The 12,369-nt window shown below is 37.9% G+C and overlaps 2 pseudogenes; both read right to left on the bottom strand.

The window, feature by feature from the left end:
• Window positions 1-1,236: 1,236 nt before the first annotated feature.
• On the bottom strand, window positions 1,237-2,572 carry LOC132372857 (cytochrome b-like; annotated as a pseudogene).
• Window positions 2,573-2,980: 408 nt separating this feature from the next.
• On the bottom strand, window positions 2,981-6,849 carry LOC132372856 (NADH-ubiquinone oxidoreductase chain 5-like; annotated as a pseudogene).
• Window positions 6,850-12,369: the final 5,520 nt, after the last annotated feature.

The raw sequence follows: 12,369 nt of genomic DNA, 5'->3' as shown, positions 1-12,369 counted from the left end.
TGCCTGCAACATAGTGGATGCTCAATAAATATTCATTAAATGAATAAACACACCATTTCTCTAATATTACTTCCTCCTTATATCATGTGTTTCATTTAGGTTCTGATCATCTTTTGTCTGTGTTATCATAGCAGCCTTCAATCCAGTTTCCTTGACTGTAATCTTATCCCTATTTCCCCCATGCCTAACTAATAGGCATGTGTCATATTTAATATTAAATTTTTGATAAAATGGCTGATGAATCTAGGGGGATGTCTGTCTATATGCGTGGTGAATATCTAAGTAGTTTATTGGTATGATGGGGGTGTTTTTGAGGCTAATCTGTTTTGATGGGTGTTTGTTTTAGACAGAGGGGGGGAGAATGGAATGCTATGTCTATTGTACATGTATATACATAAAATATTGTTATGTCCTGTAACCATTGACTGAATTGCACACTATGAATTACTGATGCTGGTAAATAATTTTCAATTGAAGTCCAGGTACAGTTTGCTTGACTGTATTAGGACCTCTTAAGATCATAGCTGAGTCTAAGCATCCCCCCTAAAAATTAAAAAATACCAAATGCATGAAATCACAGTTATGTGTGCACATGGGCTGATTAGTCATTAGTCCATAGAGATGTCTTATTTAAGGGGAAAGAGTGGGCGATTTTAGGTGAGATGACCCTGAAGTAAGAACCAGATGTCTGATAAAGTTCATCAATAGAAACCCCCACAAATTATGGGTCCAGAGCGAGAAGTGGGACACCTGCCGAGCGGGTTGATGGTTTCACGTGGCTTGGTGATTAAGCTCGTGGTCTAATAGACAGGATAAGCATGTTGACCAGAATTGATTTGACTTAATGTACTATGTACGATTAATAATCTATATGTACAATATAATACTAATAATAAGATGTACATGCATATAAGCATGGGGTAGATAATGTAATGTACAATTATACATATAATGTAATATGTACGTATACAGTATATGTACTTATTAATGTGGTAATACAAGTATGCACAATGTACATAGTAGTTTGTGATAAAATGGACTGTTTTGGTACTGATATAGTACTTAATAATTTTGTAAATATCTTATAATATAATTTCAGGGAATAATTTAAGTAGAATTTCAGCTTTGGGTTCTGGCAGCGTTGCTTAGAGATTTTTCCTTGAGTCTTAGGGAGGTGTGTTGTTCTCCTCTTCTGGTTTACAAGACTATGGTAATGTGATATACTACAAAGACTCTTCATTTCAGGAGATTGTTTTCAATGACGCTAGTTACTGGTATTAGCACTAGAATTAAAAGAAAGTATAAAGTAGATGTGAGTTGTCCAATAATGATGAAGGGGTGTTCTACAGGTTGTCCTCCAATCCATGTTAGTGTTAGTAGGTCTGCCACTAGCACTCAGAATAAGAACTGGCTAAGTGGTCGGAATGTTATGTTTCGTAGTTTGGATGTGTGGAGTATTGGGATAAATGCTAGAATTAGGACTGAGAGTAATAAGGCTAAGACTCCTCCTAGTTTGTTGGGGATTGATCATAGAATTGCATATGCGAATAGAAAATATCACTCCGGTGTAATATGCGGTGGTGTGTTGAGTGGGTTTGCTGGGGTGTAGTTATCGGGGTCTCCTAGCAAGTCGGGTGAAAATAGAACTAGTATTAGTGAGGCTAGGATTAGTAGTAGAGCACCTAGGATGTCTTTGATTGTGTAATAGGGGTGGAGTGGAATTTTGTCTGTGTCAGATGGGATTCCTGTGGGGTTGTTGGATCCTGTTTCGTGGAGGAATAGTAGGTGGACAGCTACTAGCACTGTAATGACGAAGGGGAGAATAAAATGAAAAGCAAAGAATTGCGTGTGTTGCTTTGCCTACGGAAAAGCCGCCTCAGATCCATTCAACAAGAGTGGTGCCAATATATGAGATTGCTGAGAGCAGGTTTGTAATGACTGCTGCCCCTCAGAATGACATTTGTCCTCATGGTAGTATATAGCCTATAAATGCAGTAGCTATAACTGTAAGCAGTAGAGTAATTCCGATGTTTCATGTTTCTGGAAAGGTATAGGACCCATAATATAGGCCATGTCCTACGTGAATGTGAAGGCAGATAAAGAATATGGAAACACTGTTTGCATGTATATATCGAATGATTCGTCCATAGTTAACGTCTCAACAGATGTCTGCTACTGATGAGAAGGCAGTTGTTGTGTCTGGTGTGTAGTGTATTGCTAGGAATAAGCCTATTTGTTAGGATTTGTAGGGTCAGGCAAATGCCTAGTAGAGAGCCAAAATTCCATCATGATGAAATGTTTGATGGGGTTGGGAGGTCAATAAGTGTATTGTTGATGATTTTTATTAGTGGGTATGTTTTTCAGTCATTGGTGTTCTTATAGTTGAATGATAACGATTATTTTTCATGTCATTGGTCATGGTTGGAACCCATGTGAGAATGATAATGACATATATTGTATTTATTTTAAGTGTTATTTTTGTGATCAGTTTTGTGGGGGTTTCTTCAAAACCTTCAGCTATTTATGCGGACTTTGGGTTGATTGTGAGTGGTGGTGTTGGGTGCGGGATCATGTTGAACTTTGGTAGTTCATTTTTAGGTTTGATAGTGTATTTTATTTATTTAGGGGGGATATTAGTTGTGTTTGGCTATACGATGGCTATGGCCACTGAGCAGTATCCTGAGGTTTGGGTTTCTAATAAGACTGTCTTGGGGACGTTTCTTTCAGGGCTGATAATAGAATTTTTTATGGTATTTTATATTTTAAAGGATGAGGAGGTTGAAGTTGTGTTTAAGTTCAATGGGTTGGGAGATTGAGTTATTTATGATACTGGTGACTTTGGCTTTTTTAGTGAGGAGGCTATAGGGATTGCGGCATTGTATAGTTATGGTACCTGGTTGGTGATTGTTACTGGTTGGTCGCTGCTTATTGGTGTTGTGGTTATTATGGAGATTACTTGTGGTAATTAAATAAAAGCATGCTAAGGGTGAGAGTAATAAGGAATGATAGGAGGTATCGTTTGATAAGGCCTTTTTGGCTTGAGATTAATGTGGAGAACTTTAGTTGGATAAGGGATGTGGTTTTTGCTAAAATGTTTTCTAATCAGGTTAAGTCCAAAAGGGACGATGCTGATTTTTGGCTTACTAATAGGTTTAGGTAAGGAAGTAGACAGTGCATCATGGTGGGGAAATATCCTAAGAGACTAAAGAATTTAAGGATATTTAAGGGGTAGATGAATTTTAAGTTTTGTGTGCTAAGGTTAATTTTGAGTGCAAATACAAAGCCTAGGATGGTTACTGCAAGAGCAGTTAATTCTAGATGTAAGGGTATAGTTATTAGGGGGACTGTTGTTGGGGGTATGTTGTTGGAGATAATGAATCCAGCAAAGACACTTCCAATTAGTAGGCATTTGATGGAGTTAATTAAGAGGGGGTTGTTGTCATTGATGGAGGTTAGGGGAGAGAAGCGAGGTTGTCCTAGTCGGGCAAAGAAGATAATGCAGGTACTACAGATAGCTGTGAGGGAGGTGGCAATTAGAGTTATTAACAGGGCTCAAGCATTGGTATAAGATATGTTAGCAGCTTCAATGATCGAGTCTTTAGAATAGAAGCCGGTGAGGAAAGGCATTCCTGTCAATGCCAGACACCCGATAACAAGGGCTGTTGTGGTGAAAATTAAAGCCTTGAATAGGCCTCCTATTTTTTGAATATCTTGTTCATCGTTCAAGCTGTGAATAATGGATCCGGAGCATATGAATAGTATGGCCTTAAAAAAAGCATGTGTGCAGATGTGTAAGAATGCTAGATAGGGTTGGTTGATGCCGATTTTTACCCTTATTAGGCCTAATTGGCTTGAAGTGGAGAAAGCGACAAGTTTTTTAATGTCATTTTGGTTAAGAGCGCGTATAGCTGTGAATAGGGTGGTGAGGGCTCCTAAGCATAGCACTATTGTTTGAATAAGTTTGTTGTTTTCTGTTAAGGAGTAAAATCGAATAAGTAGGAAGATCCCTGCCACAACTATTGTGCTTGAGTGGAGTAAGGCTGATACAGGGGCCCTCTATTGCTGAGGGGAGTCAGGGGTGAAGTCCAAATTGGGCTGATTTTCTGGCTGCAGCTAGTACGAGTCCTGTAAGGGAAGGTTTGAGGGATTTAGGTCGAGTATAAAAATTTGTTGCAGGTCTTGTGTGTTTGAGTTAAACAGGAATCATGCAATTGACATAATGAACCTGACATCCCCAATGCTTGGAGATTGCTTGGAGAGCAGCTGTGTTTGCGTCTGCTCGTCCGTACCATACCCACTGAGTAGGAAGGATATAATTCCAACCCCCTCCCATCCAATAAAAAGCTGGAAGAGGTTATTGACAGTAACAAGGATTAGCATGGTGATGGGGAAGAGGAGTAGGTACTTGAAGAACTGATTAATGTAAGAGTCTAGGTGTATGTACCATCTTGAGGACTCCATAATGGACCATGTAACAAATAATGCTACTGGTACGAATATTATTGAGAAGTAATCTATTTTGAAGCTAAGTGTTAAGTGAAGGGTTTGGACAGTGATTCAATGTCAGTTTGAAATAATTATTTCTTGACCTGTGTGGAGGAATATTATTGTTGGAACTAGGCTGGTAATAAAAGCACGAGACGGTATTTTTTACATATGATGGATATTTGTCACTTTTGTAGAAATCTATGTTAGTTTTTATAACTGGGATGATTAGTATTAGAAGTGTGACCAGAGCAAAAGAGGAAGATAGGTTTATTACTTTTATTTGGAGTTGCACCAATTTTCTGGCTCCTAAGACCAATGGATAACTACTATCCTTTAAAAGCCTGAAAAAGCCATACTGTTAGGCATAGGGAGTCAGTATTTAGTATATACTATTTAGTATTTACTACTTACTAAATACTATTTAGTATTTAAATAAATAGTACTTATTATTTATTTTCCCCTCTTTCAATCTAAAGCCAGATCTAAAATGTATTTCAGATCCTGTCAGTCTTTACTCTGAAATTTTTCAAAACTTCGCCATCAATTGCAGGATTAAGCTAAAGGTTTTAAGGTGGTATACGAGGTCCTCCATGATCTGGCCTAAGCCCTCTCCAAGCACTATCTGCCTCACACTTTGTGTTCTAATAACCACAAATTGCCTTATTGTTCTCTGCACATACTAGATGTTTCTTCCCTTCTGTTCATGTTTTACCTCTGCTTGATAGGTCCCCATCCCCACTTGCCTTTAAAGATTCAGTAAATGAGTACTCCTTTGTGAAGCATCACTAATTCCCTTTATTTTCTGGCTGTGTTACTTGCCCAATTCAGCACTCTCTGAATACCACTATTGTAGAATTTTCTGCATTGCACTGTGACGGTCTGTTTATGAACCTATCTTACCTCTAAAACTGTGAGCTTCTACAGGGCAAAGATGAGTTCTCATCCATTTTGAGATTCCCAATACTTTGCACAATAAATGGCAGTTAGCAGACTCCGTAAATTTGTTGACTGACTTTGTAGATATAAAGGAAGAAAAAAATATCTCAAGACTCTGGAGGAGCATTCTCAAGATGGAGAGAATACATATTTTATCCACCCCTTTCACGTAAAAGATCTGGCCTAAGAACATTATCCTACCTAATTTAAAAAAATCAAGACTAAAAGAAAATGGTTTCATCTCCTCATCTCAACAAAAAGGGAAAAAACTGGTTGCAGACTGGTAGGAAGGAATGAAAGCAGCCCGTTGGGAAAATTAACCAGCGTGAAGTGCTTCTGTGAATCTCACATAGAGAGCGCATCTATTCTGGACCAGAGTGAATATCTGGTGGGAATAACCTGGGGATCTGCTCTTGACATCTCAACCCCCTCTCTGTTTTCTCAAAGCCATTTGTTAGCTTGAATGCTTGGCTGTATATAGTAAGCTTGCTACTTAGTAATAGGATCTCCTATTTGTAAGATGTCTGTTAGCTCAGCTCATGGACATTTCTGGTGGCCTACCAAATAGTCATTTGCTTCTTTTTTACTAACAGAGTCATAACTTCGTACACACCCTTGTAGAGTGGTGGTTGTATAATACAGGTCTAGCACTAGCAATCCAAATCCAACAATACATTAAAAGTATCATACGCCATGATCAAGTGGGATTTATCCCAGGATGCAAGGATTTTTCAATATCTGCAAATCAATCAGTGTGATATATCACATCAGCAAATTAAAGAATAAAAACAATATGATCATCTCAATAGATGCAGAAAAAGCTTTTGACAAAATTCAGCACCCATTTATGGTAAAAAAAAAACTCTACAGAAAGTGGGCATAGAGGGAACATACCTCAACATAATAAAGGCCATATACGGCAAAACTACAGCTAACATCATACTCAACTGTGAAAAGCTGAAAGCATTTCCTCTAAGATCAGGAACAAGGATGTCCACTCTCTCCACTTTTATTCAACATAGTTTTGGAAGTCCTAGCTATGACAGAGAAGAAAAAGAAATAAAAGGAATCCAAACTGGGAAAGAAGTTAAACTGTCACTGTTTGCAGATGACATGATACTATACATAGAAAATCCTAAAGACGCTACCAAAAAACTACTAGAGCTCATCAATGAAGTAGATAACTTTGGATGGAGCTTCCAGGAAGTTCTTTTAAAAGGAGAAAATTGGCCTGGCTTGTCCCTTTAACTTCCTCTCTCTCTCTCTTATTTTTTTAAGCATTTGCTCTTCTTCCTGCCTGAAAGTGGAACATCCATATTACGACCATAAAGGAAAGGGACACAGGCCTAAAGTGCTATGTTGCTAAAACTTAGAATAGTCACTGATGACTTTTTGGAGCCATATTATCACACTTACATTTCCCATTTTGCGGGAAAATGTTGCTCTTCCCCATCAGTGTGATTATAACACTGCTATTCATGACGAAAAATCTATTCCTAACTGATAATCTCTTAGTGTCATTAGAGAAGAGAGAAGATGACTTTGAAGTCTTGGAGAACACTTTAACTGTCTTTTGATAAGGGAAAGTGAGGCCACAGGTCTCATATTGATGGATCAGGGCAAAAACAATTGCTTTATGTCATAAATAATAAAACACCAGGAGTTTGGGAGTGAGAAGAGGATGTATGGGGAGACTAGAGAATAAAAAAGAAGAGGAGATATAGAGAAAGGCCAACCATGGAGAAGGATTCTAAGGCAACATGATGGCAGCCTGGACCATGACTAGGAGGGCAACCTTGCCCCCAAATAAAGAAAAAAGAAAATTCCCTATAGAGAGCAATGAAGAGGGGCTTCAGAAACAAATAGGTTAATATTAAATTTTGCACTGTTGCTTTTTCTATGCTTAAATTTCCTTTTGTTAACCTGATAATTTCAGTAAAATTCTCTATTCTCCTGGGGGTAACTAAAGAGAAGGCAAATGTCTAGTCTGGGATAAGCTGTGCAGTAGGTGAATAGGTTCCATGGGAGGCAAATAATTATGAAAGGGTAGTAGAACTTTGGATAAAGTAGGAAACAAAGATGAGAGGCATGTGGGAAAAATGTAATTCCTTAACAATCCTCTAAGAACAATTTGGGGCTCTTCAGCCCTCCAGACTCCTTAGTGTAAGAAAGAGGTCTTATTGAGTTGTTAAAGGAGGAAGTCACGACCCTAAAATGTTGGAGGACTTGGGAACATGCAGGGAGTTAATACTTGGGTTTTATAAAAGAAAAGTGGCCTATTTCCCCTTGAGCTTTTCCAGTGTGCACTAATATTCAGACCAGATGTTTCCATTTAGACAAGTGAGCACCATGGGAAAGGATTTTTTGATAACTTTCACAGAATGTTTCTAAAGCAGCTGAATTGGAAATCTGTCCAGCATTATTTTGCTTAACTCAAGGGGCCATGATTTGTAGAAAAGCTAACACACTGTTTTCCCCATGAGAGACCTGTTTATATTAGAGAAAAGGTGAGTAACACCACTCATGGGTGTGTTCACTCATTTGTGGTGGACTCTAAAGTATAATGTCAAGAAAATTTACAGATTATTTTAAAAGGAAAAGCATGACATTTAGCTTATTGAATTTGGATGAAGGGCCACTTTTTCTCAATGAGGAGTCCTAACTGACTAAAGAGCTTAGGAGCAGTACCATTACTAACATTGTATCACATCTGTATTCTAATTTGCATATTTCTACATAATGTCCATTTATTGAAATGCCAGAAAAATTTAGCTCTCTATAAAATGTTTGGGACTACTGTGGCACAAATTTTGTTTGAATTGTTTCTTTTAAATTTCTATATATTTGTACCTCTGTCAGACAGGGTCCAATGAGGAATGTTTTCTGAAAAATTTCAAGCATAGGCAAATGCAGGAAATTAGGGCCTACAGAAACATTTAGATGCACTGGAGGAGTGGAATTCAGAGGGCTTCCATTGGATTTTCAGCTTCAAGGTAAATCCACCAAACCTGTAATTCAAAGATTATGCAGTGCTGTTGTGGGGCTTCTGCCTCTGTGGCCCACAAGAGCCCTACTCCCTCCAAGTGACTGAATAGACTGTGGAAAGTGAGGTATTCCACTGCAAACACTCATATCTGTTCGTTTGTCAATCGGTACTGTCTCCATCCCTCTGCAGCTTTCCATATATCATGGGAACCCATCACATTGGTAGAATCTATTCATGTAGACATTTGTGACAAGTGCCAGTAGGTAAGAGACCTAGCAAACTTCCTTTGGAGTTCCAGGGGTTTTATAGTCCAAGACATAGGGTAGAATCAGTCTGATTGTTATTGAACAGGTAAAACACAACAGTTGAATATGGTTCTCCTTGGGCCATTTACCATTAGCACAGAACTAGGATGCAACATGGGTATGATATTTAATAGGTCCTTTCAAACCCTCAATCATCTATGTCAATATTCTATGTATTCTTAGGTATCACAAAGGAAAAATATACCTTTACAATGGAAAATTCTGGTGGTCATCACTTTAATAAAATATTCAAGTCACACCTATAGAGGGACAACTTGACATTATGTGCTTTCCTTTTTTTTAACATCTTTATTGGAGTATAATTGTTTTACAATGTTGTGTTAGTTTCTGCTGTATAATAAAGTGAATCATCTATACGTATACATATATCCCCATATCCCCTCCTTCTTGTGTCTCCATCGCACCCGCCCTATCCCAACCTTCTAGGTGGTCACAAAGCACTGAGCTGATCTCCCTGTGCTATGCGGCTGCTTCCCACTAGCTATCTATTTTACATTTGGTAGTGTATATATGTCAGTGCCACTCTCTCACTTCGTCCCAGCTTACCCTTCCCCTGCCCCGTGTCCTCAAGTCCATTCTCTACATCTGCGTCTTTATTCTTGTCCTGCCCCTAGGTTCATCAGAACCTTTTTATTTTCTTAGATTCCATATATATGTGTTAGCATATGGTATTTGTTTTTCTCTTTCTGACTTACCTCACTCTGTATGACAGAATCTAGGTCCATCCACCTCACTACAAATAATTCAATTTCATTTCTTTTTATGGCTGAGTAATATTCCATTGTATATATGAGCCATATCTTTATCCATTCATCTGTCGATGGGCACTTAGGTTGCTTCCATGTCCTGGCTATTGTAAATAGTGCTGCAATGAACATTGTGGTACATGTCTCTTTTTGAATTATGGTTTTCTCAGGGTGTATGCCCAGTAGTGGAATTGCTGGGTCATACAGTAATTCTATTTTTAGTTTTTTAAGGAACCTCCATACTGTTCTCCATAGTAACTGTATCAATTTACATTCCCACCAACAGTGCAAGAGGGTTCCCTTTTCTCCATACCCTCTCCAGCATTTATTGTTTGTAGATATTTTGATGATGGCCATTCTGAACGGTGTGAGGTGATACCTCATTGTGGTTTTGATTTGCATTTCTCTAATGATTGGTGATGTTGAACATCGTTTCATGTGTTTGTTAGCAATCTGTATATCTTCTTTGCAGAAATGTCTATCTAGGTCTTCCACCCATTTTTGGATTGGGTGGTTTGGTTTTGTGATATTGAGCTGCTTGTATATTTTGGAGATAATCCTTTGTCAGTTGCCTCATTTGCAAATATTTTCTCCCATTATGAGGGCTGTTTTTTCATCTTGTTTATGGTTTCCTTTGCTGTGCTAAAGCTTTTAAGTTTCATTAGGTCCAAGTTGTTTAGTTTTGTTTTTATTTCCCTTTCTTTAAGAGGTGGGTCAAAAAGGATCTTGCTGTGATTTTTCTCATAGAGTATTCTGCCTATATTTTCCTGTAAAAGTTTTATAGTGTCTGGTCTTACATTTAGGCCTTTAATCCATTTTAAATTTATTTTCATGTATGGTGTTAGGAAGTGTTCTAATTTCATTCTTTTGCATGTAGCTGTCCAGTTTTCCCAGCACCACTTATTGAAGAGGCTGTTTTTTCTCCATTGTATATTATGCCTCCTGTGGTCAAAACTTAAGTAACGATAGGTGCATGGGTTTATCTCTGCCCTTTCTATCCTGTTCCATTGATCTGTATATCTGTTTTGGAGCCAGTACCATACAGTCTTGATTACTGTAGCATTGTAGCATAGTTTGAAGTCAGGGAGCCTGATTGCTCCAGCAACGTTTTTCTTTCTCAAGATTGCTTTGGCTATTCGGGGTCTTTTGTGTTTCCATACAAATTGTGAAATTTTTTGTTCTAGTTCTGTGAAAAATGCCATTGGTAGTTTGATAGGGATGGCATTGAATCTGTAGATTGTTATGGGTAGTATAATCATTTTCACAATGTTGATTCTTCCAATCCAAAAACATGGTATATCTCTCCATCTGTTTGTAACGTCTTTAATTTCTTTCATCAGTGTCTTATAGTTTTCTGTATACAGGTCTTTTGTCTCCTTAGGTACGTTTATTCCTAGGTATTTTATTCTTTTTGTTGCAGTGGTAAATGGGAGTGTTTCCTTAATTTCTCTTTCATAATTTCCATCATTAGTGTATAGGAATGTAAGGGATTTCTGTGCATTAATTTTGTATCCTGCTACTTTACCAAATTCATTGATTAGCTCTGGTAGTTTTCTGGTAGCATCTTCAGGATTCTCTATGTATAGTATTACATCATCTGCAAACAGTCACAGTTTTACTTCTTTTCTGATTTGGATTATTTTTCTTTCTTTTTCTTCTCTGATCTTTGTAGCTAAAACTTCCAAAACTATGTTGAATAATAGCAGTGAGAGTAGGCATCCTTGTCTTGTTCCTGATCTTAGTGGAAATGGTTTCAGTTTTTCACCATTGAGAACAATGTTGGCTGTGGGTTTGTCATATATGGCCTTTATTATGTGGAGGAAAGTTCCCTCTAAGCCTACTTTCTGGAGAGTTTTTATCATAAATGGGTGTTGAATTTTGTCAAAAGCTTTCTCTGCATCTATTGAGATGATCATATGGTTTTTATCCTTCAGTTTGTTAATAAGGTGTATCACATTGATTCATTTGAGTATATTGAAGTAATCCTTGCATTCCTGGGATAAACTCCTCTTGATCATGGTGTATGATCCTTTTAATGTGCTGTTGGATTCTGTTTGCTAGTATTTTGTTGAGGATTTTTGCATCTATGTTCATCAGTGATATTGGCCTGTAGTTTTCTTTTTTTCTTTTTTGTGACATCTTTGGTTTTAGTTTCAGGGCGATGGTTGCCTTGTAAAATGTGTTTGGGAGTGTTCCTCCCTCTGCTATATTTTGGAAGAGTTTCTTAAGGATAGGTGTTAGCTCTTCTCTAAATGTTTGATAGAATTCGCCTATGAAGACATCTGGTCCTGGGCTTTTGTTTGTTGGAAGGTTTTTAAATCACAATTTCAATTTCAGTGCTTGTGATTGGTCATTTATATTTTCTATTTCTTCCTGGTACAGTCTTGGAAGGTAGTGCATTTCTAGAATTTGTCCATTTCTTCCACGCTGTGCATTTTATTGGCGTATACTTGCTTGTAGCAATCCCTCATGAGTCTTTGTAGTTCTGCCATGTCAGTTGTTACTTCCCCTTTTTCCTTTCTAATTCTGTTGATTTGAGTCTTCTCCCTTTTTTTCTTGATGAGTTTGGCTAGTGGTTTATCAATTTTGTTTACCTCCTCAAAGAACCAGCTTTTAGTTTTATTGGTCTTTGATACTGTTTCCTTCATTTCTTTTTCATTTATTTCTGATCTTATCTTTACGATTTCTTTCCTTCTGCTAACTTTAGGGTTTATTTGTTCTTCTTTTGTGGTGGCCCCCAAGCTGTAAGCTTATTCAGCTTTCTGCTTTGCGGAGAACTGCTTGTCTCTTTCTTGGTATGCACTCCTGACGCTGCGGTATTGAGCGTAAAAAAGGAAAATGGCTTGCGGCCAGTTTCGTTCCAGGTGCCTGCTCTGGATCTAAGAGC

The sequence above is a fragment of the Balaenoptera ricei genome, chromosome 10 (genome assembly GCF_028023285.1).
Source record: "Balaenoptera ricei isolate mBalRic1 chromosome 10, mBalRic1.hap2, whole genome shotgun sequence".
NCBI lineage: Eukaryota > Metazoa > Chordata > Mammalia > Artiodactyla > Balaenopteridae > Balaenoptera > Balaenoptera ricei.
Note: the sequence above shows the minus strand (reverse complement) of the source record. Positions and strands in the feature narration are given on the sequence as shown.